Source organism: Aotus nancymaae, unplaced genomic scaffold (genome assembly GCF_030222135.1).
Source record: "Aotus nancymaae isolate 86718 unplaced genomic scaffold, 86718_ANA_hifiasm-v0.15.2.pri h1tg000062l, whole genome shotgun sequence".
In the NCBI taxonomy this organism is placed as follows: Eukaryota; Metazoa; Chordata; class Mammalia; order Primates; family Aotidae; genus Aotus; species Aotus nancymaae.
In genome coordinates this window covers 28,111,506-28,138,339 of record NW_026988476.1, presented here as the reverse complement: position 1 = coordinate 28,138,339, position 26,834 = coordinate 28,111,506, and the positions used below count along the sequence as shown (strand labels likewise).

Here is a 26,834-nt window from a genome sequence, read left to right as displayed (position 1 = left end):
TGGCCAGGCTGGTTTTGAACTCCTGACCTCAGGTGATCCACCCACCTCAGCCTCCCAAAGTGCTGGGATTACAGGTGTGAGCCACCGCACCCAGCCTGCATTCTTCATATGATTTTAAAAGCATAAGCAACAAAAGAATAAATATATAAATCGGATTTCATCAAAAGTAAAAATTTGTGCACATCAAAGAACATTGTCAAGAAAGTAAAAAGACAACCTACAGAATAGGAAAAATACTTGCAAATTGTATATATGATAAGGGTTTAATATTCAAAGTATATAAAAAACTTCTACAATTCAACAACAAAAAGACAAACCATTTTAAAACAAAATGGTTGTAAACAACAAAAAGACAAGCCATATTTGTTCATTTTACAATGGACAAAAGGTTTGAATAAACATTTAACAAAGAAGATAAATGAAATAGCCCATAAGCACATAAAAAGATGTCAACATCATTAATTAGTGGAGACATACAAATTAAAACTACAAGCTGGGTGGGGTGCAGTGGCTCACTCCTGTACTCCCAGCACTTTGGGAGGCCAAGGTGGGCGAATCACCTTGGGTCAGGAGTTCGAGACCAGCCTGACCAACATGGTGAACCCCATCTCTACTAAAAATTCCAAAAATTAGCCGGGCATAGTGGTGGGCGCCTGTAATCCCAGCTACTCAGGAGGCTGAGACAGGAGAATTACTTGAACCCGGGAGGCGGAGGTTGCAGTGAGCCGAGATCGTACCATTGCACTCCAGCCTGGGTAACAAGAGTGACACTCTATCTAAAAAAAAAATGATAATAATACAAATAAAATTTAAAAACTACAAGCTACCACTTCACACCTACTATAATGACTATTATTAAAAAATGGAAAATAAGTGTTGTTGAGGATATGGAGAAATTGAAATCTTTATAAGTTAGCAATAGGAATGTGAAATGGTACAGTTGTTGTGGAAAACAGTTTGGCAGTTCCTCAACAAGTTAGACACAGAATTACCATATGACCACATCAGGGTATATACTTAAAAGAATGGAAAAGAGTTACTTAAAAAAAATACTTGTACACCAATGTTCATAGCAGCATTATTCACAACAGCCAAAAGGTGGAAAGAATCCAAGGGTCTATCAACAGAAGAAGGGATAAACCAAATGTGGCATATAATTACAATGGAATACTATTCAGCCATAAAAAGGAATGAAGTTCTAGTGCATGCTACAACATGGTTAAGCCTTGAAAAACATCATGCTATGTGAAATAAGCTAGACACAAAAGGACAAATATATGATTCCACTTATATGAAATATCAAATATCACAGGCAAATTTATCGAGGCAGAAAGTAGACTAGAGGTTACCAGGGGCTGGAGGTATAGGAGAATGGGGAGTTATTGCTTAATGGATATGGACTTTCTGTTATGAGTGATGAAAAAGAAAATACATAGTGGTGATAATTGTATAACATAACACCTCTGAATTTTACACTTAAAACTGACAAAAGTGGCATGTTTTATGTTGTATATATTTTACCTCCCCACCTCCTCATAAGAACCTACCTGAGCCTACTTCAGAGTCTGAGACCCGTATGGTTATTAGAGATTGGTTGCTTTTCAGAGAGTGAAGGGATTGACTGCCAGTTAATGGAGGCCCCAATACATAAAATTAGAGTCAAGATGAGGAAGAGTGTCCTTTTAAAGTATAGAATCTAACACTCTGTCTTTCCAAATATAGTTTATATCAAGACTCACCCGATCTAACTGCTTTGTCCCCACCCATAAAGATTCTGATTTGTTAAGTCTGAGGTGGGCTAGAAACTTACTTTTAACAAGTTCACCAGGTGAGTGTAAAGCCAAAGGACAGAAGTATTCTTAAAGGTATTTGTTAACATACTCTGAAAACAGAGAAAAAAATGTCTTCTGGTGTCTGGAGAGCCCCTGACAGCAAGATTCTGTGGAATCTTTGCCCTTTCAATGCCAAGCTTAGATTCCTGCTTTTGGCTCCCAGCTGAGGGCTCTGGACTTCCATCTGCATGCTTAGCCTTGCCCCAAGCTTGGGGACCAATCAGAGAGTCAGTCTTCTGCTGACTCAGCATCAGGTTGCAGTGACTCAGCACCGTGTCGCAGCTGTTCCTCCTGATCTGATCTTGTCTCTGGCTCTGACCTTGCTCTCATTTTCTATCCCAGTTATGCTAATTGGGTCTTTGTTTTATTGCCAACCCCCTGTCATTTTTTTTTGCCAGTTTTCTCAGGGGAGTCTGTCCCTGAATTTTGGTCTTGGGAGGAAGGTTTGCCTGCCTTGGCTCACTATTTTTTATTGAAAGTACTCACCTTCGAGATTTTGTAAGATCCACTCTATTCCCCAATCCCTTCCCATTCCCATACCGTCCCCCATTATACATAATTCCCATTTAAATTCCCTTTCTTCTCTACTTAATCTCCAAGGGTTTGGTGCCTTCCCTGGGACCCCACTTCTGACTCCATTTACCTTCCTACTAACACTCCACCCTTCTGGTCTGTCCTAGTAAGCTGCAGACTAGCTGTGGAGGCACCTGACCCCAGCCTAATGCTCCACGATCTGCTTTCTCTTGGATTCCCTGGTCCTGGGCTCTGCCTAGATGCCTGTTGGAATATCCCATTACCCCCACTGCTTCCTACTGTGCACTGTGGGGAAGGGACTAGGAAAAAACAGTTGTGGGTCTCCTCGATATTTTAGGTGCTATGGTAGGTGATTTGCAAATGTCATTTAATGTAATTTTTTTTTTTGAGACAGAGTCTTGCTCTGTTGCCAGGCTGGAGTGCAGTGGCACGATCTCAGCTCACTGCAACCTCCACCTCCTGGGTTTAAGCGATTCTTCTGCCTCAGCCTCCTGAATAGCTAGGACTACAGGTGTGTGACACCACCCCCAGCTAATTTTTATCTTTTTGGTTAGAGACGGGGTTTCACCATGTTGGCCAGGATGGTCTCGATCTCTTGACCTCATGATCTGCCCACCTTGGCCTCCTAAAGTGCTGGGATTACACAATGAGCCACCGTGCCCGGCCGGATTATTTTCAAAATCTCTTTTTGGAATAATGTTATGACACACAGAGGTAAGGGAACTTGCCCAAATTAAATGCAGCTGGTAAATTACAAGACTAGAGTGTTTATTGAACTGGCTCTAAAGTTTCTGGTTTTTGACTTTATCAAGCAGGTGTGGACTATCCTGTGGTAGTGGTGGAGGTGGGGATGGTGTGACAGGTTTCAGTCTCCACTGCTCCCTTTCTGCTCTGTCCTTCTTCCATTCACTCTCCCATGCCAGGCAGTGCTGGAGGACATCAGCTTTGGTTGAGTATTTGCAACGTGTACCAGGGCTGGTGTGAAGTATATTCTCCTACACACTTTATGGTCTCATTTATTGTTAATTCCCTCTGTGGAAGAAAAAGTTTAAAGTATGTCTTTTAGGTTGCATATTCACAGCAACTAAACCCCTAACAACACTTTAAAATAATGAAGTATCTAAAGAGACTGGAGAGTATATAGTGATTAACTATGATATGTAACTTTGAACCAGTAATATTTTCTACACCATTAGCAAATCAGGCCTGCTTTGATCTCACCATCAACAGAAACCTACTTCTCACCCAGTCAATATAAATATAGAGCAAGAGAGGAGCTTCTAGAGTTGAATTCCTTAGCTGTTCTATGTTTTGTAGATTAAAATAAGGAGATGATCAAAGTATGATTTCATGAATCACATCATTTATTGACACAGATTGTTTTTTTTTTTTCATAATGTCAAAAGAGAGGGAGAATAATAACAAATTTCACAGGGAATATATTAATATTCAATAGACAGAGTGGATTAGGCACAGAATCAGTGAGTTCCAATTTCATGTAAAGTCCATTATTAAAGTCTAGTTACTCAATTAGGATGAAAGCAGGCCTCTGTGGGTGGAGAGTCCAATCAAAGTTTGAGGTGTACCTTTCTTTCTACAAGAAGTTCTTGGCAAAGATGGTTTGACCACCACAGCAGAGATCCCCAAACACATGCAATGATGGGCAAGGTCCCTCCATGCTAGCAAACGGTGCTGATGTTGGCTGGAGATGCTTTGGAGAATAACTTGAAGGCTGACAGAGAGTAGCCCTGCCACAGCCTAAGCTGTCAATCTGTCTGTCAAAATCTTAGGTTTATATATGTTTTAGAGTCCAGTAGTTGGAGGCCAATAACTCACATGTATAGTATGATGAAGTGTGACATAGCATTCTCACAAGGAGGAGGATTACACTCCATGTTCTTCACATAGCAAAACACGTAACTCCTGTAACAAACTATGTAAGTATTTGAAATCATTGCAAAGCTACATAACTTCCTATTTAGTGGGGGTATTATCGCAGAGGACAACTGGCTTGTTGCTAAAATGCCCATAGTATAGCTGAACTTTTTAATTTTTTCTCTAGGGAAAGGAGAATCCATAGGATTCTAATGATCCTATTGACTCTTCATACTTGTCTGGCCCTATACAAATTTTTCCTGGATTGCTTTATGGAGAAGGCAAAATAGAATTTCCATCCCAGCACAGTGTAAAGACCAATCATATGTATAACTATTACAAGGAGGCAAATTTCAGTCCCATGTATAATTTAATACATTTATTTATTTATTTATTTTTGAGACTGAGTCTTGCTCTGTTGCCAGGCTGGAGTGCAGTAGTGTGATCTCGGCTCACTGTGACCTCTGCCTCCCAGGTTTGAGCGATTCTCCTGCCTCAGCCTTCCTAGTAGCTGGGACTCCAGGTGCACGCCACCATGCCCAGCTAATTTTTTTGTATTTTTGGTAGAGACGGGGTTTCACCGTATTGGCCAGGATGGTCTTGATCTCTTGACCTCGTGATCTGCCCCCCTCGGCCTCCCAAAGTGCTGGGATTACACGTGTAAGCCACCGTGCCCGGCCAATTTAATCCATTTCTATTATTAAAACAAAAATTACTTGAATCACCCAAGCACTAAACTTTGAACTAATTTTTAAATTCTTCTTTTTATTTCTCAAGTTCAGTCATTCACCATATTCAACTGTCCCTCCCTTCTCCCACTTGCTCAAAAATTTTCCTAGGTCTCCCTCTTCTTGCCTTATAATTAAGGCCAAATGCCTTGGCTTACATTCAGGACAGCCACAATCTGGTCTCTGCGTAACCTCTCCTGCCTTATTTCCCATAGCTTCCTCGTACAAATTATGCTACCAGAACATGCATGCATGTGTGCCCCTACTCCTGTGTCTAGTTCATTCCATTCTCCCAGCCTGAACACCCTACCCTTGTATGTCTGAGTTCAACTTTCCCTTTGTGCTAGCTCAAGCCCCACTTTCTATGTGAAAATTGTCTTGATTGCTTTAGCACACAGTTTTCTCTGCTTTCTCTCCTGTTCTTTTCTTACCATAAATGATGCACATGCCCTACTTAGCACAGTGATCTTGACACCTTTGTATGTGTTCAGCAGCGAGGGTAAGAAGATCAACTCTGGAGCCAGACTGCTCAAGTTGGTATTCCAGCTCTGTTGCTTGCTTGCTGTGTGCCATTAGACAACTTAGTTAACTTCTGTGAGCCTCAATTTCCTCATCTATGAATAGTAATAGTAACTATACCTTGCAGGCTTGTTGTTTTATATATATACAATATATAATTATATATAAATGTAATATATATACATACACACTGTATAGATGCATATACTTTGTGTGTGTAATGTTTGTATGCATGAAGTTATTTATCCTTTTACACAGGTGTTCTATGTTCTTCACCTAATGTTTGCTATTTGATGGTAGGTATTGGTTACTTATGCCACTCATCCCAACCAACTCAGAAAAAGTTCAGGTTCAGGTACAAGGATAATTATGGAGGAATACATCACTTGAAACACACCATCTTGCAAATGTAAGTTGTGGGATAGAGCGGGTGAAGAAAAGTCCAGAAGAACAGAAAAGTCCAGAAAGTCAGCTCTGGAATGGAGGTGGAGAATGTGTGGAGGGGGTCAGCAATCCTCCTGGAGAAAAGGAATTTTCAAATCCTTCGAGAGGAGGGATGAGAAGATTTGGCCAACTGATTTGGGCCCCATTTCATTTCCCTTTGGAAAGGGAGTGCCTGCTGCTGGCTTGGTGGGGATGGGGGGTGATTCTAGACAGCTGGAGAAACTAGAGCAGAGCTCAGTGCATAGGAAGCAGGACTGACTGGCTGCCGTGGTTGGCTTGAGGCTCAAAGCAGCAAAGGAGAAGAGAGTACATTTTTCCTTTGGGTTGCTCAGTCCTGCTCGCCAGGCTTGGAAAGGAGACAAAATTTCCATCTGGTGCTGCACACTGTGAACTTGAGTGGTGTACTCCTTGGGCAGAATTACTCAGGGTTCTGTGCTGTGCAGGTGGTGGGTGGTGGTGTTAGTGGTGCTAGTGGTGTGTGTGTGTGTGTGTGTGTGTATGTGTGTGAGAGAGACAGAAAGAGAGAGAGAGATGGGGTTGATGGGGGCAGTATATGACAAGCTGTGGGTATGTAGGGGGCATTTAGGCTGGGGAATGGTACAAGCTGGGAGGAATGTAGGCCGGGGGTTCCATGGTGCAGTGGGTGATAAGGCTGGGAAATGATTCAAGCTGGGGAGCTACATCCCTGGGGAATTCAGGCTGGAGTGAAACGGCCGTGGGATATAAACTGAGGGGATACAGACTGTGGCGCACGGGCTGCGGAAGGTGTTGAATTAAGTTTCTATAACTTGGCTTAAAGCAATACCATTTATTAGTTCACAGTACTGTAGGTCAGAAGCCCAGACACGGTGTGGCTGAGATCTCCACTGAGTGTATCCCAAGGGGAGAATGAAAGTGTCAGCTGGGCTGTGCTCCTTTCTGGAGCTCAGGAACCTTTTAAACTCATGGGGTTGTTGGAAGAATTCGGTCCTGTGGTTGTAGGAGTGAAGCCCCCAGCGTCTTGCTGGCTGTTGGCCACGGCATTCTGAACCACTAGAGGGCGCCCGCAGTTCCTTGTCATGTGGTTCCCGTCTCACGTCCTCTCATGCTTTGAGTCTCTGACTTCTCTGTTTATAACCTCTACATCCAAATTGAAAGGGTCCATTGATTATATCAGCCCTACTAGATAATCTCCCTATTTTTTTCTTTTCTTTTTTTTTTGAGACAGGATCTTGCTCTGTAGCCCAGGCTGGAGTGCAATGCAATGGTGTGATCGGGGCTCACTGCATCCTGGAACTTCTGGGCTCAGGTGATCCTCCCATCTCCGCCTCCCTAATAGCTGGGACTACAGGCCGGCACCACCAGCCTCAGCCCTCTCCATATCTTAAAGTCAACTGATTTGGGACCTTAATTACATCTGCAATTTCACAGCTGCAATAGATTTATGTTTGACTAAATTACTGGGAAAAGAGTCATGTTTGATCGAAATACTGACTCATGTTTGGCCGAATGACTGGGAAAAGAGTAATTACTTAATTACTCTGATGTGAATTTTGCATACCAGAGGCTAGGAGTCTTTGGGACCATCTTAGAATTCTGCCTTTCAAGAGGAGATACAGGCTGGGGGAATTGGGGACTAATATAGGATACAGTCTGGTTGGGGAATAGGTTGGGGAGGATACAGGAAGGTGGATAAAAGCTGAGATGAATACAGATTAGGAAGTGGTACCAATTAAGGGAGCATAGAAGCTGGGGTGTGATGCAGGCTGAAGGGAGGATAAAGGTCAGGAGTACAGACTAAGGGAGGATACAGGCCAGGGAGAATACAGACTGTGGGAAGGATAGGGTCTGAAGGGTGTTACACATTGAAAACAATACAGGCTGAAGTGGGATGCTGGGGGAGGCACTGTGGGCAGCTGGGTGCCTGACACATGGCTAGTTGAATCTGAGTGCTAAGACAGAACGCTGCCCAGGTGCAATGGGGGCATTCCATCCAGCCTCGGTAATCAGGGACAGTTTCCTGGACAGGATGGCTAAGGTGAGTTTGGAACCATATGTAAATATTCTTAGCCAGACAAAGAAGACACAAATGTTCAATTCAGGTGAGAGAACATGAGCCCAGCCCAGGCACAGAGGTGTCAATGTAGATTATGATGCTTAGTTGGGAAGCTAAATCGTTGTCACTAGAGTGCAATGGAACAATCTCAGCTCACTGCAACCTCTGCCTCCTGGGTTCAAGAGATTCTCCTGCCTCAGCCTCCCGAGCAGCTGGGATGACAGGCATGTACCACCACACCTGGCTAATTTTTGTATGTTCTAGTAGAGATGGAGTTTCGCCATGTTGGCCAGGCTGGTCTTAAACTCCTGACCTCAGCTGATCTGTCTGCCTTGGCCTCCCAAGGTGCTGGGATTACAGGTGTGAGCCACTGTGCCAGGCCGGGAAGCTAAATCTCTGGTTAAACTCTTAAATGTGTTTCTCTCCCTTTGCAACAGGAAAGTGCCACTGAATAGGAGAGGAAGAGTCCTGGATGACGCATCCAGAGATGTGGGTTCCTGCGTGTGCTTTGCCTTGACATTGGGCAATCTCTTGCAGATTTACTGTCTCATTTGATTAATAAGGAAATTGGAGCAGATGAGAAACACACCTCCATAATTATTATGTGTTTTGAGATCCTTAAATGAGATAAATCTATTAAATATCTGTAATAGGCCAGACACTATTATAATTCCAACTTATTTTCAGCTATGTAAGTAGTAATGTAATTGATTCTAGTTAAATACAGTTTCACAAAATGCTAAATCATTCAAATAAAAGTGTAATCTCAGTAAATTTAAAAACATTTTCTGCCTATTTAATAATGTTTCTGCTTAGGGAAAAATTTAGTGTTAATGGGAACCTGGTGGATGGACATAGTGCAAATTACTTAAATTTGACAGTCTTACTGATGAAACTTGGTGAAATTCCAAGAAAATGCCACAGAATTTATGCCAAAGATACTATTCTGAAATCTATTCCCAGAAAATTGTTGTTTCCACCATAACCTGAAATTTGAATATAGGGATACTGATAGGTCCAGTTTTATTCACAGCAAGTTCTTCAAGAAAGAAAAAATTCCATTAGCCATCAACTCAGGAAATACCTGCTTCTACAGCTGAAAATCAGTACTTCATTAACTGGGTCTGCACTTTGTTTCACATAATAGTATTCACTGAATATGTAATGGATGTTAAAGACACTGTGTTTAGTACATTACACCTTATCTCATTTAATTCTCCCAATAATCCTAGGATAGAAAAAGTATTGTTATCCTATTTTGAAGCTAAATGCATTCTCCTGGTTCCTATGTAATACTTTTGCTTAGATTGTTTGAACACTTGTTTGCTCTCCTACCCCAGGAAAGGCCAAGAACCTCCAGGTGGCCTCTACAGCAGTTCAAGTCATGTTACTAAGAAATGGCACAAGCCTGGCATGGTGGCTCATGCCTGTAATCCCAGCACTTTGGGAGGCCGAGGTGGGTGCATCACCTGAGGTTGGGTGTTCAAGACCAGCCTGACCAACATGAAGAAACCCCATCTCTACTAAAAATACAAAATTAGCTGTGCACGGTGCCACATATCTGTAATCCTGACTACTTGTGAGGCTGTGGGAGGAGAATTGCTCGAACCCAGGAGGCAGAGGTTGTGGTGAGCTGAGATTGTGCCGTTGCACTCCAGCCTGGGCAACAAGAGCAAAACTCAGTCTCAAACAAACAAACAAAAAAGAAATTGCTCAAAGGCATAGCCAGATTCTACTACTAGAGAGAGCTGCCATGTAAGAAAAGGTACCACCTGTTGGGATTCATTCAGGGTTGTTGGCAAAATATTAATGAAAGTATTAGGGGAAGTTATAACATATAGTCTCAAACCTTTTGGAAGTCTGAAAGGTTTTCTTAACTTGTAATAGTGGAACAGGCTGAAGGCAGCCAGTTCTTTTCTAGAGCATTAGGTCATAGGGTAAAGACTAGGGATAATAGAAGCTTCCTCAGTTAAGTCTGTTTACCCCACATTCCTTTGTCTCTATATTAACTAACTTGTTTACTCATGTGGTCTTAAAACTAACCTTTGAGCCGGATGGCCCTCTTGGGGGTAGGTTAACCAGGGATATTATCCGCTAATGGTGTTTGCCCTGGGCATTGGTACCTGAGCTTTAATCTTTTGGAAAAACTACTGTTTTAACCATGTTAATTATCCACAAGTGTGTTTCCTCAAAGCCTTTGTTGTTAAATCTATACTAAATAAATGTGAGGAAGGAGAACTAGTGGGTGTTGTCCAGCTGTGATCTCTGTGAGAAGTGAGTGACCCCCTAGTCCACTCGTTCACTGTACTCTGTGTTTGAGTGTATTTATTCATCCACCACAGTCAGGGTTTGCAGGACAGAATCCTGCAGGTGGTGATCAACATTTCAGGTGGTGACCTCCATGTGACCATCGTCACAGCTGGTGCCCAATGTGGGGCTTGAACCCACGACCCTGAGATTAAGAGTCTCATGCTCTACCGACTGAGTGGGCGGACTGGTCACGTCAGGGTCAGCCACACATGGATTTTCTGTTATGCAAATGTGCTGCTTTTGGGAGACTGATTTTCCTGTGCTCCGCCTCTAAATATATCTGTTCTGCTTCAACCAGAAAAGCTGTTGAAAATACTCAGCATAGCAAATGCACTAGCCAATCAGAAGAGACTTTCAACTGTGACAGGCTGTATTAGTCTGTTTGGGCTACCTAACAAAGAATCATGAACTGAGTGCCTTAAACAACAGAAATTAATATTCTTACAGTTCTGGAGTCTAGAAGCCCAAGATCGAGGTGTTGACAGTTGATAGGGTTGTTTTCATCTGAGGCCTCTCTTTGTGGCTTGTAGATGGCCACTTTCTCTCTGTGACTTTACACGGTCTTCCATGTCTGCCTATGTCCTTTTTATAAGGACACGAGGCATATGGGATTTTTTAATTAATTACCTCTTTTAAAAACCTCTCAGCTGAGCTCAGTGGCTCACACCTGTGATTCCAGCACTTTGGGAGGCCAAGGTGGGAGGATTACTTGAGCTCAGAAGTTTGAGACCAGCTTGGGCAACATAGTGAGACCTTGTCTTTACCAAAAAAAAAAAAAAAAAAAAAAAAATTAGCCAGGCATGGTGGTTCATGCCTGTAGTCCCAGGTACTCAGGAGGTTAGGCAGGAGGATCCCTTAAGCCCAGGAATTTGAGGTTACAGTGAACTATGATGGCACCACTGCACTCCAGTTTGGGCAACAGAGCAGGACCCTATCTCTAAAAATAAAAAATAAAATTAAGCAAAGACTCTCTTTCCAAATACAGTCACATTCTGAGGAACTGGGAGCAAGGGCTTCAGCATGTGAATTTTGGGAGCTACAACTCAGTCCGTAACACGGCATACTCCCATTTACTTCAGGATAGTGGGGAGGAGGTAGAGGAATTGAGGCTGGGAAAGGGATGACACCGGGCAGGCTTGGAGCAACAGCTTGGGATAATGGATAATTTCTTCCATATATTTATCATCTGCTTTAGATGTCCTTGATGTCTGTCACATTTCTTATTCCTAGGTAGAAGGAGAGGGAGAGGAAGTGAGATCAATTGCTTATGTTTGTGCCTTGGGCAAAAGAATGGGCCTGTAAAACTGCTTATGAATGAATAATGCATTGCACCACATGACATTTTGTTATAGTCCTCAAGGCTGCAGCAAACACAGCAGCACACTGGAATTAAAGGCTCTGAAAATGAAAAGGATTGGGCCAAAGTGCTCAGGCTCGCATGTTTGAAACAAGGAACAATGTATACACTGGAAAAGACATTAAATTTTAAAAGCAGCAGTATGAAATCTAGAAAGTAAGTAGAAGTATGAGAAGAGAGAATCAGAGAAGTAGAAGTTAAAAGAGACTAACAAGGAAAACAATCTTTTTTTTTTTTTGATGAACCGAGTAGAATATGGTCTGAGTGAAAAGTGCCCATCAATGTAAGATTGCTAGGAATGATGTCATAAAATGAACATTAGCTGGCAATGGTAAGTGCCTTAAAACACCTTTTGCAAAGAGAGAAATAGAAGGAAAACAAAACATGTCAGTATGCGCGAATACCACTTACAGAAGGATCCTAAAAGCAAAAAGAGAAGAGAAAAGAAAGAACATCACATGATCATTCCATTTATCTTTACTGGGAATCTTTTGCAGAAAAACTCGTTTATTCTTTTGTGGTGATGCCTCACACTTCAGACCAGTCTGAAAGTAAGTAATTTTCTCTGTATGAGACATGCTTTCAATCACCCCGATTCTGAAGGAAGTTTTTCCACCCCTTTGGCTATTTTTGTAAACAAGTTATGGAGGAATTGCTTTGGACTGATTCTACAAAGTGAATCTTTTATGCCTACCTTATATTGCAGGTCTTCAGAAAGAAAAAAATAAAACATATTGCTATGGCTACTTCAAAGGACTTAGGCCTGCATAAAATTTGAGTTCTGGATTTGTCTCACACCAGGTTTTTGTTTTTGTTTTTAATCTTACACTCAGGGTATTCCTTGTTCATGCACAACTGCTCTGTTTTTCTTTTTTTTTTTTTTTGTTTTGTTTTGTTTTTTGAGGCAAGGTCTCACTCTGTTGCCCAGACTGAAGTGCAGTGGCATGATCACAACTCACTGCAACCTTCATCTCCCAGGCTGTCTCTACAGAAAATCAAAAATTGGCTGGGCGTGGTGGCTGGGCCATGTTGCTCAGTTTGGAGTCAAACTCCTGGGCTCAAGTGATCTGCCCACCTTGGCCTTTCAAAGTGCTAGGATTACAGGTGTGAGTCACCGCATCAGGCCTGCAACTCTTCTTTAAATTAATGTGAACTTCACCCATAAAGAGGATCACAGACTTGTGGTTAGAAAGGGACCTGAAACGTCAATTGGCTCAGTTCTCTGGTTTCAGACAGGACACATGCACATATGGACTAACCCCTTCTCAAAGGATGTAAAAAGTAATCAAATCCTAAGTCTCAGAGGCACTTACATTGGAAAGTATCTTCCCAATTTGAATGAGATGGATATATTTCATTCTGAAGCTAGCCAAATTTTCTTTGCATGTGAGTAGTATTCAGTTTCATGCTTCATAATTATAAAATATTCAGCATTGTAGTGTTACATATTTATTTTGGCATAAGCTTATGGTCATGATTGGTCAACAAATACTTTTTGAACAGCTGCTATGTGAAGGCACTTCTGTAGGGATTGTGGGAGATGTGAGACTATTTACACTGTCTTAATTCAAAAAACTTACAGCTTTCTTGGGGAAAAGATAGTTTTATACACATACACTAACTATATTAAGATATTGGCTTTCCATGTAGACTTCATCAAATAGCTCTGCTTTGTGGTAGTATAATGGAAAAAGATGATAAAAATCCATACTCCCTTTAGATCACGGAAGAGCCTATAAAGAAATTTTTCATTGTGTATTATTGGTAATGTTTTTAAGTATATACCTTTTCCTCTCAACTAAATTTAAGATTCCCAGGGAATGTTGCGTTCAATTATTGATCCTGCATACTCCATATACCTCCCACAAAACAAAAACATTTGTTATTTTGATTAACCATGGAGTTAAGCTCAATGCCAAAATACACACATAACCCACATTATATGATGCAGTGCCCATGGCTTAATGACTGTGAAACATGAACTCATCTACGGCTGTTTGGCCAGCAGAATTAACCAAAATTTATAGGAATAAAAAATTTAGCAGGAGGTTGTGTGTTACTCTGAAGAAAAGTCTTTTTGTTTTTGGTGTTCTTTTTTCCTGCACTGACAGCCATACCACATTTAAATCTTGGTCAACCAATATTCAAATTGTTGGCAGTATCCTGATTATGAGCTACATTGCAATGGAGAAAATCTCCACTGATAGTATCCTGTCCTTTGCTCTTGCTGTCAACGTGCTGCACATTGAATGTACTCCAGTGTGTCCTGAACTTCAAGTTAATAACTGAATCACATTCCTTAAAAGTGACATAAACAACATTTGTTGGAAGGTGGATAATAAACAATAATACAGTTCTTCTCAGTAAATATATTTGGTGGCTTTTCCACATCTACAACTATCTCCATAATATCCTTATTGAGTGAAATAACAGTGTTTCGTCAGACTTAAATTCACTGTAGTTTTAGAGGCCTACACAAAAGAGAATATGTAATCTCTTTTGCTAATCTATTCCAGTGTCTAAGAACTTTCTGTGACAAGAGTGCTTCCTTGAGCCTGAACTTTGCTTCTCCTGGTAAATCCATTTTCTTTAATTCTACCCTTAATAGAGACAGAGAAGAGCAAATAATCTTTCTTTGCAACATAGGCAGTGGTTATGCATACCATTATGTCAGGAATAAATATTTCAAACTCATTGTTTAAGATAAGGAACCTAGGAGAGTCTGATTTATTTACCATTGGGCATTTAAAAAATACAAAGATGGAGATAAGACTCTTTTGTCTGACAAAGTAAAAGACAATTCATATGTTTTTTAGAGTTATAGATGCCATTTTGAATACACAATAGTTACTCCTGATGGCCAAATCATTTAGAATTAAAGGATATGCTCCACAGGAGACATTAGACCTTTGATGTTCAAATCTCTTAAAAGGGGTTTTTACAGACTGTCTCACAAGGACATATTCATGACTTTAAAGTAAAGGACAAGATTTCTTTTTTGTAAATGTTTTCAGCCTCTTTATCTAAAAAAGCTGTTTTTAAAATGGCTGTATTCTTTTAGAAATGTTGTTTCTTTCTGTACCTGCATTAGTGGTCTGTTCCTCTCCTGTTTTGCTTTTTCAAGGCAACAGACAAAATTCCATTTCTTAGAACTGAATAGAAAGTTCAGGGGCTAAATAAATCCAACACTTAATAAGAGAATATTGAAAGGAATAGATTTTTCAGAAGCAAATGTAAGGCATACAATATTCTGCTTCTACAATTGTAAGAGGTTTCTTGGGGAGAGCAGAGAAGCAAGAGGATTCATCTGAGTGTTAGGTAATAAAGATAGATAAATATAGTGGACTCATGTATTAGCAGTTAAAAGCAACTACAGGCCAGGTGTGGTGGCTTACACCTGTAATCCCAGCACTTTGGGAGGCCAAGGTGCATGGATCACTTGGGGTCACGAGTTTGAGACCAGCCTGGCCAAGCGAAACTCCGTCTCTACTAAAAATACAAAAATTAGCTGAGTGTGGTGGCATGTGCCTATAAACCCAGCTACTCAGGAGACTGAGGCAGGAGAATGGCTTGAACCTGGGAGGGGGAGGTTGCAGTGAGCTGACACAGTGCCGCTGCACTCCAGCAACAGTCTCCAGTCTCCAGAGGGAGACTCTGTTTCAAAAAACAAAGCAAAACAAAAAAACGAAAAAACCTCCAAGCAACTGCAGTGTATAAAAGTCTATTCCAAAGCCTTGTTTAAGTAAAATTGTTTTATTATGGGATTTATTGTTCCTACTTGTTTTCACAAAAAACTGCATACCGATGACATAATTTAGTAGGTAAAAATCTAGACCCACTGGCACTGCAGTAGTTCAAGATGGTCATGGCAAGTGTTCTGAGAGTTTTGGACGCAATGAAAACATCTATCAGAATTAAGAGAGCTGATTCTGTCTAACGTGATTACCATTATCGACATCATCATCACTACAAAAATAAAATATTTATTGAATACCAAGAGTGAGTGGAATATACTTAGCAATATTATTTTACACTAAAGTCCACTCCTAGGAATTCGAATTTCAGCTTAAAAAATTAAAAGCAATTAGTCAGGGATGATAGTGCGTGCCTGTAGTCCCAGCTGCTCGGGAGGCTGAGGCACAAGAATCGCTTGAACCCAGGAGGTGGTTACAGTGAGCCAAGACTGGGCCACTGCGCTCCAGCCAGGGTGACAGAGCGAGGCTGTCTCAAAATCAAAAACAGAAAAAAATGAAAAGCAACAAGGAAGTTTCCGACAGAGAATTAGAGTCAAGGAGCAGTGGGCAGAGAACAATGGGAGATGCTGGAAAGATCATGTTCATAAACTTTTAGGAAGGCCAAAAGGAAAAGACCATTTATTGCAGGGAGGACTTAAATATCCAATTTGCAAATGACTCCAATTCTACATGGCAGCTCCTGTTCTTCTTCTAACATGGCTGGACCTCCTTGTGTCTAGGGAGCCAGTAAGAACTACAAAATCCTTGAAAACCAAACACTGCATATTCTCACTCATAAGTGGGAGTTGAACAATGAGAACACATGGACACAGGGAGAGGAACATCACACAGCAGGGCCTGTTGGGGGTTGGGGAATAGGGGAGGAACAGCTTTAGGAGAAATACCAAATGTAGATGATGGATTGACGGGTGCAGCAAACCACCATGGCACGTGTATACCTATGTAACAAACCTGCACGTTCTGCACATGTACCCCAAAACTTAAAGTATTAAACAAAACAAAACAAAACAAAAACTACAAAATCCAAGGAAGGTATTTTACTAAAAAAAGAGGAAAAATCGCTGAAATACCAGAACGGGTTTGAGGAGATCTCAGGTAAACTCAACCTTCCAATAAGAGTTTTTACTCATGTGTCTCTTCCATTTCATTTTATTTGATGACCTCAAATTCTTGTGGCTGGTACAATTTCAAATGAAAACAAGACCAAACAAACTACAACCAAAAGCACCTTCAGCAAATGGTGGTGCAGAGTCTGGGGAAGTCCTGCCAGCTGGTCTTTAAGAGCCCTTACGAAGTGGCACTTACCTCGGTAAAGTCAGCTTTGCTCAAGGCCTTGTTCTTAACTTTGCAAGACAGAAACCCAATTTTTGTTGGCATGAATAGATGTGTTGGGAATCTATTCATGAATTGTTTCATGCTCACATAATACAGAATAACAATTCAGCTCACATAATACAGAATAACAATTTTATACAGGTCAAGCAGACAGAAATGTTGGTTTCAGGAGAGCCCCAGGTCCCATATACATGGGACCAGGTACGTGAGACTCAAACTAATGACAATTAGTTAACATACTGAGAAGCATTTCTTCCCAACTGAGTGACAGCCTCACCAAGGACACCATAATGTTTAAATCTGCATTGCCAAGGCTCTTTCCTCCGTGTGATATTTGGATGGGTATTGTTCACTTCTGGCTGTTGGTTATCCTGTTCTTTGCTACACTTGACCAGTTCCTCTCTGACACAAAGACGTTTTACTAACCAGGATAAACAAATTGCCTAAAATGGAGAGGGCTACCACATAAAATGCAGGATGCCCAGTGAAACTGGAATTTCAGATAAATCACAAATAATGTTTTAGTACTGTTTGTCCCATTCTTTCAATATTTGGGACATATTTATGCTAAAACTTGTTTGTGGTTTATCTGAAATTCATATTTAACTGGGAATCTTCTATTTTTATCTGCTAAATCTGGCAACCTTAAAAACTGCCTTCCTAAGTTTCCTTGCCTATTACCTTGATTGGAGTTTTTATTGTTCCCAAGCTCTTCACCCACACCCCCAACCCTCACTCCCACAGTTTCTTGCTTTACCTGTAAAAGGTTAATAACATTCATTGTTTGTGGATTTACTGATTTGACTTGCAGAGTACAACTTTTCTTAACCTATAATTTGTGTGTGTGTGTGTGTATGTGTGTAGGGGAGAGAAGGGTAAATCTCATGACCACTGCCATGTATCAACAGCAGATAAATTGTATTAATCAGAGTTGTTGAAATCAGTACAAACCATTTTTTCTAAGGATATAGGACTAGTATAAATGAGTTCCAATAAGATTGCTTTACTTTTACTGCACACCTGATGTAATTTATATTGATGAGAGACAGAACTTTTACTATGAGAGAAGGGTAATTTTGAAGAATGGAAAATTTTGAGTCTAACACAGGTCTGGGAGTAAAATTCTGTACTTGAGACTTAGATTATCATGTGGCTACTGAGTCTCTAAGAAGAGAAGGATGTTAGAAAGGGATACTGAAAAGGAAGCAGGAAGATGTCAAAGAAACTTTGAATGTCTCAAATTTGTGTGTAAATGTGAGGAGAACTGGAATCCCTTCCTTTTGCTGTCTCTCGTCTTCTGCCTGGCCCTCTGGTTAGAACACCCAGAATTCAGGTTAGTGTTGTTTTTTTTTTTTTTTTTTTAGTACTTTTATTTACCTGTATTTGGGTTGAGTAGACTTAATATTGTGGGCTAGCTGATAGCCTCGCCATACTATATAACATTGTTTTTACAAGAAGATGTGGTCTGAGTTTCAAACAACTGACCTAAAAATAAAATGCTGAAATACAATGTGGTCAGGCTGGGTGTTGTTCATCCACCTGGCGGGTACTGAATCCAGATAGAAGACCTGGCCACAGTGCAATGTATTGCATTGAATGCACACACACACACACACAAATAGATCACAGGGGAGGCTGAGGCAGGAGAATTGCTTGAGCCTGGGAGGCAGAGGTTGCAGTGAGCTGAGATCATGCCATTGTACTCCGGCCTGGGCAACAAGAGCAAAACTCTGTCACAAACAAACCAGATCTGAGGCCAGGTGTGGTTGCTCACACTTATAATCCCAGCATTTTGGGAGGTCAAGACAAGCAGGTCACTTGAGTGCAGGAGTTCAAGACCAGCCTGGACAACATGGCAAAACCTCATCTCTACAAAGAAAAAAAAAAATGGCCCGGTGTGGTGGTGTACGCCTGTGCTCCCAGCTACTCGGGAGGCTGAGGTAAGAGGATTGCTTGAGCCTGGGGAGGTCAAGGCTGCAGTGAGCAGTGATTGCGCCACTGAATTCCAGCTTGGGCGACAGAGTATGATCCTGTCTAAAACCAAACAAACAGATCTCATAGATTCAATTCAATCCAATCACATTCTGGAAGTACCTCATGTACCCATAACAATGTTTCAGTCAACCACAAACTGCATATAAAATGATGGTCCCATAAGATGATGGAGCTGAAAAGTTTCTATCACGTAGTGACATGGTAGCCATTGGAACATCCTGCAATGCAACATAATGCATTTCTCTCCTTTGTGTGGTAATGCTGGTGTAAACAAACCTACCACACTGCTGGTCATATAAAATTACAGCACATACAATAATATACAGTATATACTTGATAATGATAATAAATGTCTATGTTACTCTGCTTAACATGTTTACTGTACTATACTTTTTTATTATCAGAGTGTACTGCTTTACTTATATATAAAAATGTTAACTATAAAACAGCAACAGGCAGGTCCTTCAGGAGGTATTGCAGAAGAAGGCATTGTTGTCATAGGAAATGACTGTTCTATGTGTGTGATAGCACCCGAAGCGAGACAAGATGTGGAGGTGAAAGATGGTGATAATGATCCTGACTCTTTATGGACCCAGGTTAATGTGTGTATTTCTGTTTTGGGTTTTGTTTTTTAGAGGGAGTCTTGCTCTTGTTGTCCAGGCTGGAGTGCAATGGTGAAATCTTGGTTCACTGCAACCTCCGCCTCCTGAGTTCAAGAGATTCTCCTGCCTCAGCCTCCTGAGTAGCTGGAATTACAGGCATGTGCCACCACACCCAGCCAATTTTTGTATTTTCAGTAGAGATGGGGTTTCTCCATGTTGGTCAAGTTGGTCTCAAACTCTTGACCTCAGGTGATCCACCCACCTCGGCCTCCCAAGTGCTGGCATTACTGGCATGAGCCACTGTGCTTGGCCCTGTTTTGGTTTTTAAACAAAAAGTTAAAAAAGTTAAAAAATATATTTTTTTAAATAGAAAAAAGCTGATAGAATAAGGATATAAAGAAATGAAAAATTTTTGAACAGCTGTACAATATGTCTGTGTTTTAAGCTGTGTTATTACAAAAGAGTCAAAAGTTACTGGACCGTGGTGGTGGGTGCCTATAGTCCCAACTACTGGGGAGGCTGAGGCAGGAGAGGATTGCTTGAACTCAGGAGGTCCAGGCTGCAGTGAACTGTGATTGTACCACTGCACTCCAGCCTGGTGACTGAGTGAGACCCTGTCTCAAAAAAAAAAAAAAAAGTCAAAAGTTAAAAAAAATTAAGTTTATAAAGTAAAAGTTTTGGTAAGCTAAGTTTAATCTATTATTGAAGAAAAAATGTTTTTGTTTATAGTATAGCCTAAGTGTACATTGTTTACACTATAGTAGTAGTGTAGTATACAGTTATGTCCTACATAACTACAGTAGTGTACAGTTTTATATAGTGCACTGTGGCATATAGTTGTGTACATTACAGTAGTGTACAGTTAGGTCCTAGGTCTTCACATTCTCACTCATCATTCATTGACTCACCCAGAGCAACTTCCAGTCCTATCAGCTCCATTTATGGTAGTGCTCTATACAGATGCAACCATTTTTATGGCAGGGACTCTATACAGATGCATCATTTTTATACAGATGCACAATACTATATTGTTTCAATGTTTAGATATGTCTAGCTACAGAAATACCATTGTGTTACAATTGCCTACAGTACTGAGTACAGTAACATGCTGTACAGGCTTGTAGCCTAGGAGCAATAGGCTATACCATATAGCCTTCGTAGGCAGTAGGCTATGCCATCTAGGTTTGTGTAAGTATGTTTGTGTCAGTATGCATAACAACAAAAATGCCTAAGGACACATTTCTCAGAATGTATTCCCCTAATTAATCAATGCATGATTATACATAGATAATAATTTCTAAAGGAAGGTGGAATAGGTAGCAGTGCATACCTGCTGGGCACCTTGGCTCACATCTGTAATTCAGACACTTTGGCAGGCTGAAGCAGGAGGATGGCTTGAGCCCAGGAGTTTGAAACCGGCCAGGGCAAGATAGGGAGACCTTATTTCTACCAATAGTAATAATAATAATAATAATAATAATAATAATATAATAAAGCCAGTCATGGTGCCGCATGCCTGTGGTCCCAGCTACTTAGGAGGCTGAGGTGGGGGGAATCGCTTGAAGTCCCAGGAGGTCTAAGTTGCAGTGAGCCATGATGGCATCACTGCAATCCAGCCTGGGAGAGAGAGATCCTGTCTCAAAAACAAACGAACAAACAAACGAACAAAGAGAAATCAGTGCATACTTGTGCATTGTGTTAGGTGTCGGGATCACAGGTGAACCAGTGCTTGCTCTGACTTCAAGGTGTTTATAATTAACTACAAAAGAGGACTAAGCTATTATGAAGAAGCCAGTTAATAAGCTCAACAGAGAACGAATGTGAAGCGTGCTCGGCAAATGTAACATGCTGGGGGTGGGTAGTTGTTCTAGAATGGGCCTTTAGATTCCGACACCTCTTTCCACACCATTACAAGTAACAGAAAAAGAAAAGAGTCCTTGAAAGGCTCAAGAATGGAGGTCACAAATTCTCGGTGGCTACACAAGCCAGATGACCTTGGACAAGTTACACAGCCCTTAGCCTTAACCTCCTACCCTGGTAAATGAGAACTACAACATCTACCCTTCTATTGTGCAGATTAAGCCGGTAAAGTAATGGGCAAAGCATCTACTGGGGTACCTGGCAGGAGCCAGGGCTCAATAAACGGTACCTATGACTTGCACTAGTTTGCAACTTCTCTGAGAGATTGACAAGGGAACTTCCGCGAAATTCTGTGTAGAGTTACTTTAAGGGTCCTACTTAAGGGCACTGCCAAGCCGCCCACAGTTTCCACAAGGAACACTCCGCAGTCTCAGATCTGCACTCCTTGCATGAACCAAAGACCAGCAAAATTCAGGCTTTTCTTGCGTAAACGGTGCCCTGGTCTCTTCGTAGGTATGGAGGGGGAGCTGCCGCAGGATCTCCGGCTGTAAAGAGCGGAAGCGGAGCACGGGATCTCCGAGGGGTCCCAGGTGTCGGGACTCGAGCCGAAGCCGGCCCCGCGGGGGAGCGGAGGCGGGGAAGTGGGGGCCCAGGGGCTTGGGGCGACGGCGCCGGCTGTCAGTGCCAGCAGAGCCGGGGCGGGCACACCTACTCACCGCCCAATCCCCGGCCGTAGCCGCGGCCTTATGAATAAACAACAAAGCGAAGCGCCCTCCCCCTAGCGTCCCAGACAGCAGAGGGAGTCGCCGCCGCCGCAGGGCTCGCCGCGGGGATGCCGAGCGCCCGCGCCGCCGCTGCTGCTGCCGCTGTCCTCCGCGCGCTGCTCGGCTGAAGGCGCACAGGTGAGGACGGGCCTGGCTCCCACCACTCGGGCGGCCGCGGCTGCAGACGTGGCGCCGGGACAGGGACGGAGCCGGAGCCTCGGTGGCGTGGGGTTGCCCTAGGAGCGTGCAGTGCTGGGAGAGGTGTAGCTCTGGGTGCGCAGGCGTGCGCCCCAAGCCTCCGCCGGAGCGCAGTGCCCAGGTGCGGGGTGCGCGGGGGCAGCTCCGGGCGCGCTGGGCGCGGCGCGCAGGCCTCGGAGGACTCACCGCACTCCCCGCTCCAGCCCAGCCTCCCAGCTCCGCACCAGCGAGCCGGCCTTTGTGCTGGTGGAGCTTGCAGGGCTGGCTGCTTTTGTGTGGGCTTCTCTTTCTCTCTCTCCCTCCGCTCACAATCCCACAGCAGTGAGAGAGAAGTTCCCGAAAACAACGGTTTACTCTTTTCAAACCGTCGATCGCAGTGTACCCAATGCCACTCAGAGCCCAGCAATCGAGGAGCGAATGGGGTTGCGGTCGCCACCGAATGTGTCCTGCCACTTTGCAGAAAACAAACAGTTGAGTGTTTAGCGCAGAGATGTCGAGCCTCTTTGCTCAGCCCCTGACCGGTCCCCCAGGACGCGGCTGGAGGACGTTGCTTGGAAAGGTCACTTAATTAGAAAGATGGCTTGCGGGTTAGACCTGGGGGAGGCGAGGCTCTGCTCGAGACTCCGAAATAGTTGGGAGGTGCTGCCGGAGGTGCCCAAATATTTCGTGTGCATCGTGGGCACGGACAGAATCTGACCTGTGTAGATTCCAAATATGTAGAACCTTGGCTGACGAGGAAGCAAGCAGGAGCGAACAAAACAGGACCCTTAAGCGTTTGTGTTCTCAAAGATGAGAAATCCTTGTCTTTCCCAGATGATCCAATTTCAGTGCATAACTGAAGTGGAAGAAAGGATAGAAAGCTGCTTTAAAGTGTCTGCCTTCTTTCTTTGGAAGTTTTAGTTTGAAACTTAAGGGGAAGTGGGGAGTGGTTCACAAAACCATCCCTAGAGTTCTGAAGGATCTCTTCTCCAAAGGGCAAAAATTCTTGAGTGGTGAGAATTCACATGCCTGCTCTTCCTTTTGGTATATATCCTTGATTACAAGTGATGCTATTGGGTTCCAAGGAGTCTCCTTTAAGCCAGGCATCTACGGTCATTGACTGACTTCTGCACACATGCCAGTAGAACCCCACAATAGCATCTATTGAAACACACAACCGGATAAGGTTTCACAGTATCAGAACATTGCTTCTTTTACACACAGAGATTTAAAGGTAGTCTGACTTGCTCTTATGAATAAAGTGGTATTTTTTGTATTTGTCATAATAATGAACCAAGCACTTGTGCAGCAGACAGATTTGATATTGGTTGAGTTTATTCACAAATCTCCCAAGGCTCACCAAGTCTAAGGTAGCTACAGCAACGGAGCCAATTAGAGATATACGAATTTGTCTTTGTTTTCATTGGAGGCTTCTTACTATATATTCTGGAGTTTCCTGCCAGACCTTTACAGTATTATAGTTTGGTATTACAGAAATGGTTTGATGCTAAATATAAGTATAGAATGAAAATGAGGAAAACCGGTTTATCTGTTATGGAAAATTTCCACTCTCCAACTAAAGGTGTACTTTGCTCTATTCTGTAGATGTTTGTCTGAAAAGTTGTGTATGGAATTGTATTTTTGTTCATTGAATTAAAAATATCCTCACATAGGGAAGCTGTCTATTCAGAAGAAACCTGGTTTTAATTTCTGTAAAATGAAAATTTGTTTCCTAATCAAGATGTTAGGTCAATTTATTTTTCCATATGGTGTTTACTTGATGATTATAAGAAAGTATCTGAAGCTAGTTTCAGCTTTCCTTTAAATATCAACTAGTTACTTAGAGATCTAGCCAAGCAAATGGCTGTGTTTGCATACCATACAAACCCAGAAATGAAGTGTCCAATTGGGTCACTGAAATGAACTGTCTGATGGATGGAGACGAGCTTGTTGATCAAGATTGATCAGGTCAGGATTCTGCAGACAGCAGAAGCCTCTCAGGTCACATTGTCCTCATGAAGAACTGAAAGAAAGGGGAAGCTCCATGGAAATGCCTTGGAGAAAAAAATGCTACATTTGTGGCTGCTGTCACGGATGCTTCAGATTGCTCACATTTCTGAAGTTTGACAGGAATGCATGTCAGTAGCATACTAGTATGTCTTATATTGGATGATACTTAACATTTTTTCAAACCCTTTCATGTCTATTATTACTTTTGTGTGTGTTCTCCACCCTTTGAAAATAACAGAACAAGCATTATTATTTGTACTTTGCAACAAGACAACTGAGTGTCAGTGATTTGCCTAAGGTAGAACTGGAACTTGAGGCCTATTTTGAAACCTTCAATTCCATCTCATTTTACCAGGGATGAGATGATATGCCAGGGGTGATAAGTATGGATATATTCATTTGTCTGCATCACTAATTTGTAGAGACTAAAGCTTGTGGGCTCAGTATATAGAACTTAGTTGTGGTCTTCAGAGATGATAAAGCACTTTGCTGGTATTTAAGTAGTTTCCAGAGTAGCTATTTTGACCCCAGCCTACTTACCCTCTTCACTGCCAGCTCTGGGGCTGCTTTCCTCCTGGCGGACCATACTCTTCTTTGTGGTTACTTACTCCTTCTCCCTCCTTCCATTGTGATGGAAAATGCTGCTGAAAGGATCATCTGTCATTCAGCTACTTAATTTACGGTGAAGGATAGCTGCAGCCCAGGTCCTAAAGCCAATATAACAGACCAGTGATGATTGTCAGTAGCACAATGAATCAGAAATGTGGTACCTTAATGCTATGTGTCACAGCTGGGTTAGTAGGGTGAGAGTCTTTATAAGCCCAGCTTTAGATAAATACAATAATATTGGCAATAAGATAGTATTGGCATTAAGAGCCTTAAGGATTAAAATACAAAGAAAAAGTAAGACTGATAAATTAATCATTGAGGAAGGGTCATGAAAAGCACAAAATTGAAAGATTATTAAGACAAACATATAATGGAAGGATTATTAAGACACAAAGATTATTAAGACACTTTTCCCATCATCAGAGAATCACTAATTGTATTTCAAAAGGTGAAATGTATTTGGACAGGTAATAAGTCTCACAGCTTCACGTCAAGCATATTGACATCAAGCATGTTGACGTGAAGCTGTGAGACATTATCTGTAACTGTTGATCTATTTTTTTTGTGTGTGTGTGTGTGTGAGTGTGTGAGAAATAAACTCTGAAACCTTAAAATATAGCAGAAATGAGAACACATAAGTTATTGTTAGAATGACATATTAAATAAGTAGCCAAATTTGGCTAGGTACTGAATAAAACATACAATTAGACATGGTTAGACCATGAAATGTCATTAAAAAAGACTTACAGGGCCAGGCGCGGTGGCTCACGCCTGTAATCCCAGCACTTTGGGAGGCCGAGGCGGGTGGATCACGAGGTCAAGAGATCGAGACCATCCTGGTCGACATGGTGAAACCCCGTCTCTACTAAAAATACAAAAAATTAGCTGGGCATGGTGGTGCGCGCCTGTAATCCCAGCTACTCAGGAGGCTGAGGCAGGAGAATTGCCTGAACCCAGGAGGCGGAGGTTGCGGTGAGCCGAGATGGCGCCATTGCACTCCAGCCTGGGTAACAAGAGCGAAACTCTGTCTCAAAAAAAAAAAAGAAAGAAAAAAGACTTACAGTACAAAATAAAGACTCTAAACATTCTTTTTCACATTCTTAAATGGTTATTTGTATTCATGTCATGTCAACAAATATTTATGGAATTTCTCCTCTTTTGTGCCTATCCTTATTACTAATTATGTGGTGAACAAAGGAAGGGTAAAAACTAGCGTTTGTATGCAAATAACATAATCTCATTTTTGGTGCCGAGACTTACAGACATGAGAATTCATGCTACCAGAACTAGGAGAAGGGTGGGGAAAGAATAGGCCAGAATGGCATGTGATCTGGGAGCAGGGTTTGGATACCTAGGTAGGGAACCATGGGTCGTACAGTGGCATGATCAAAACTTAGGAGCCTAAGTGCCGGGCTTGGTGACTCACGCCTGTAATCCCAGTACTTTGGGAGGCTGAGGTGGGTGGATCACAAGGTCAAGAGTTTAAGACCAGCCTGGCCAACATGGTGAAACCCGTCTCTACTAAGAATACAAAAATTATCCAGGTGTGGTGGTGCATGCCTGTAACCCCAGCTACTCCTGAGGCTGAGGCAGAAGAATCACTTGAACCTGGGAGGCGGAGGTTGCAGTGAGCTGAGATCGTGCCACTGCACTCCAGCCTGGGTGACAGAGCAAGATTCCCTCTCGAAAACAAAACTAAACAAACAAACAAAAAACAGCATAGGAGCCTGAAATGAGTATGGCACATGAAACTGCTATGTGTGTGAGTGGTGATGGTGTTTATACTGGGCACTAGTGGTGTGGGTTGCATTATAGATATGGACTTTGGCAACTGTATATTTGGGGACATTATATGCTCTGTTTTGGGAAAGTAGAGAGTTATGTGGAAAAGGTAGGGACCTTGAATTCTGACAGAATCCAAAAGATCAAAAACAGACAGTATCCGTTAGGCAAGTTAGTTATCCTCAAGCCCTGTTGTTTTCCTCATCTGAAAAGTGGGGATAACGACAGTATCTACCTCATTAGGTTATTGTAGGGATTAAATAAGATTATTTCCATTAGGCACTAAGAACGCTTAGCACATAGCAGCTCCC

At 42.1% G+C, this 26,834-nt stretch overlaps 1 protein-coding gene across 2 annotated transcripts in view; it reads left to right on the top strand.

Annotated features, from left to right (window-relative positions):
* The first annotated feature begins 21,953 nt into the window (after positions 1-21,953).
* ARMH4 (armadillo like helical domain containing 4) overlaps positions 21,954-26,834 on the top strand; it is a 149,533-nt gene continuing 144,652 nt past the window's right edge. For both annotated transcript variants that reach the window (XR_010338600.1, XM_021670876.2), the window contains exon 1: positions 21,954-22,083. The gene's annotated coding sequence lies outside the window, so the exon portion shown is untranslated. The remainder of the gene's footprint in view (positions 22,084-26,834) is intronic.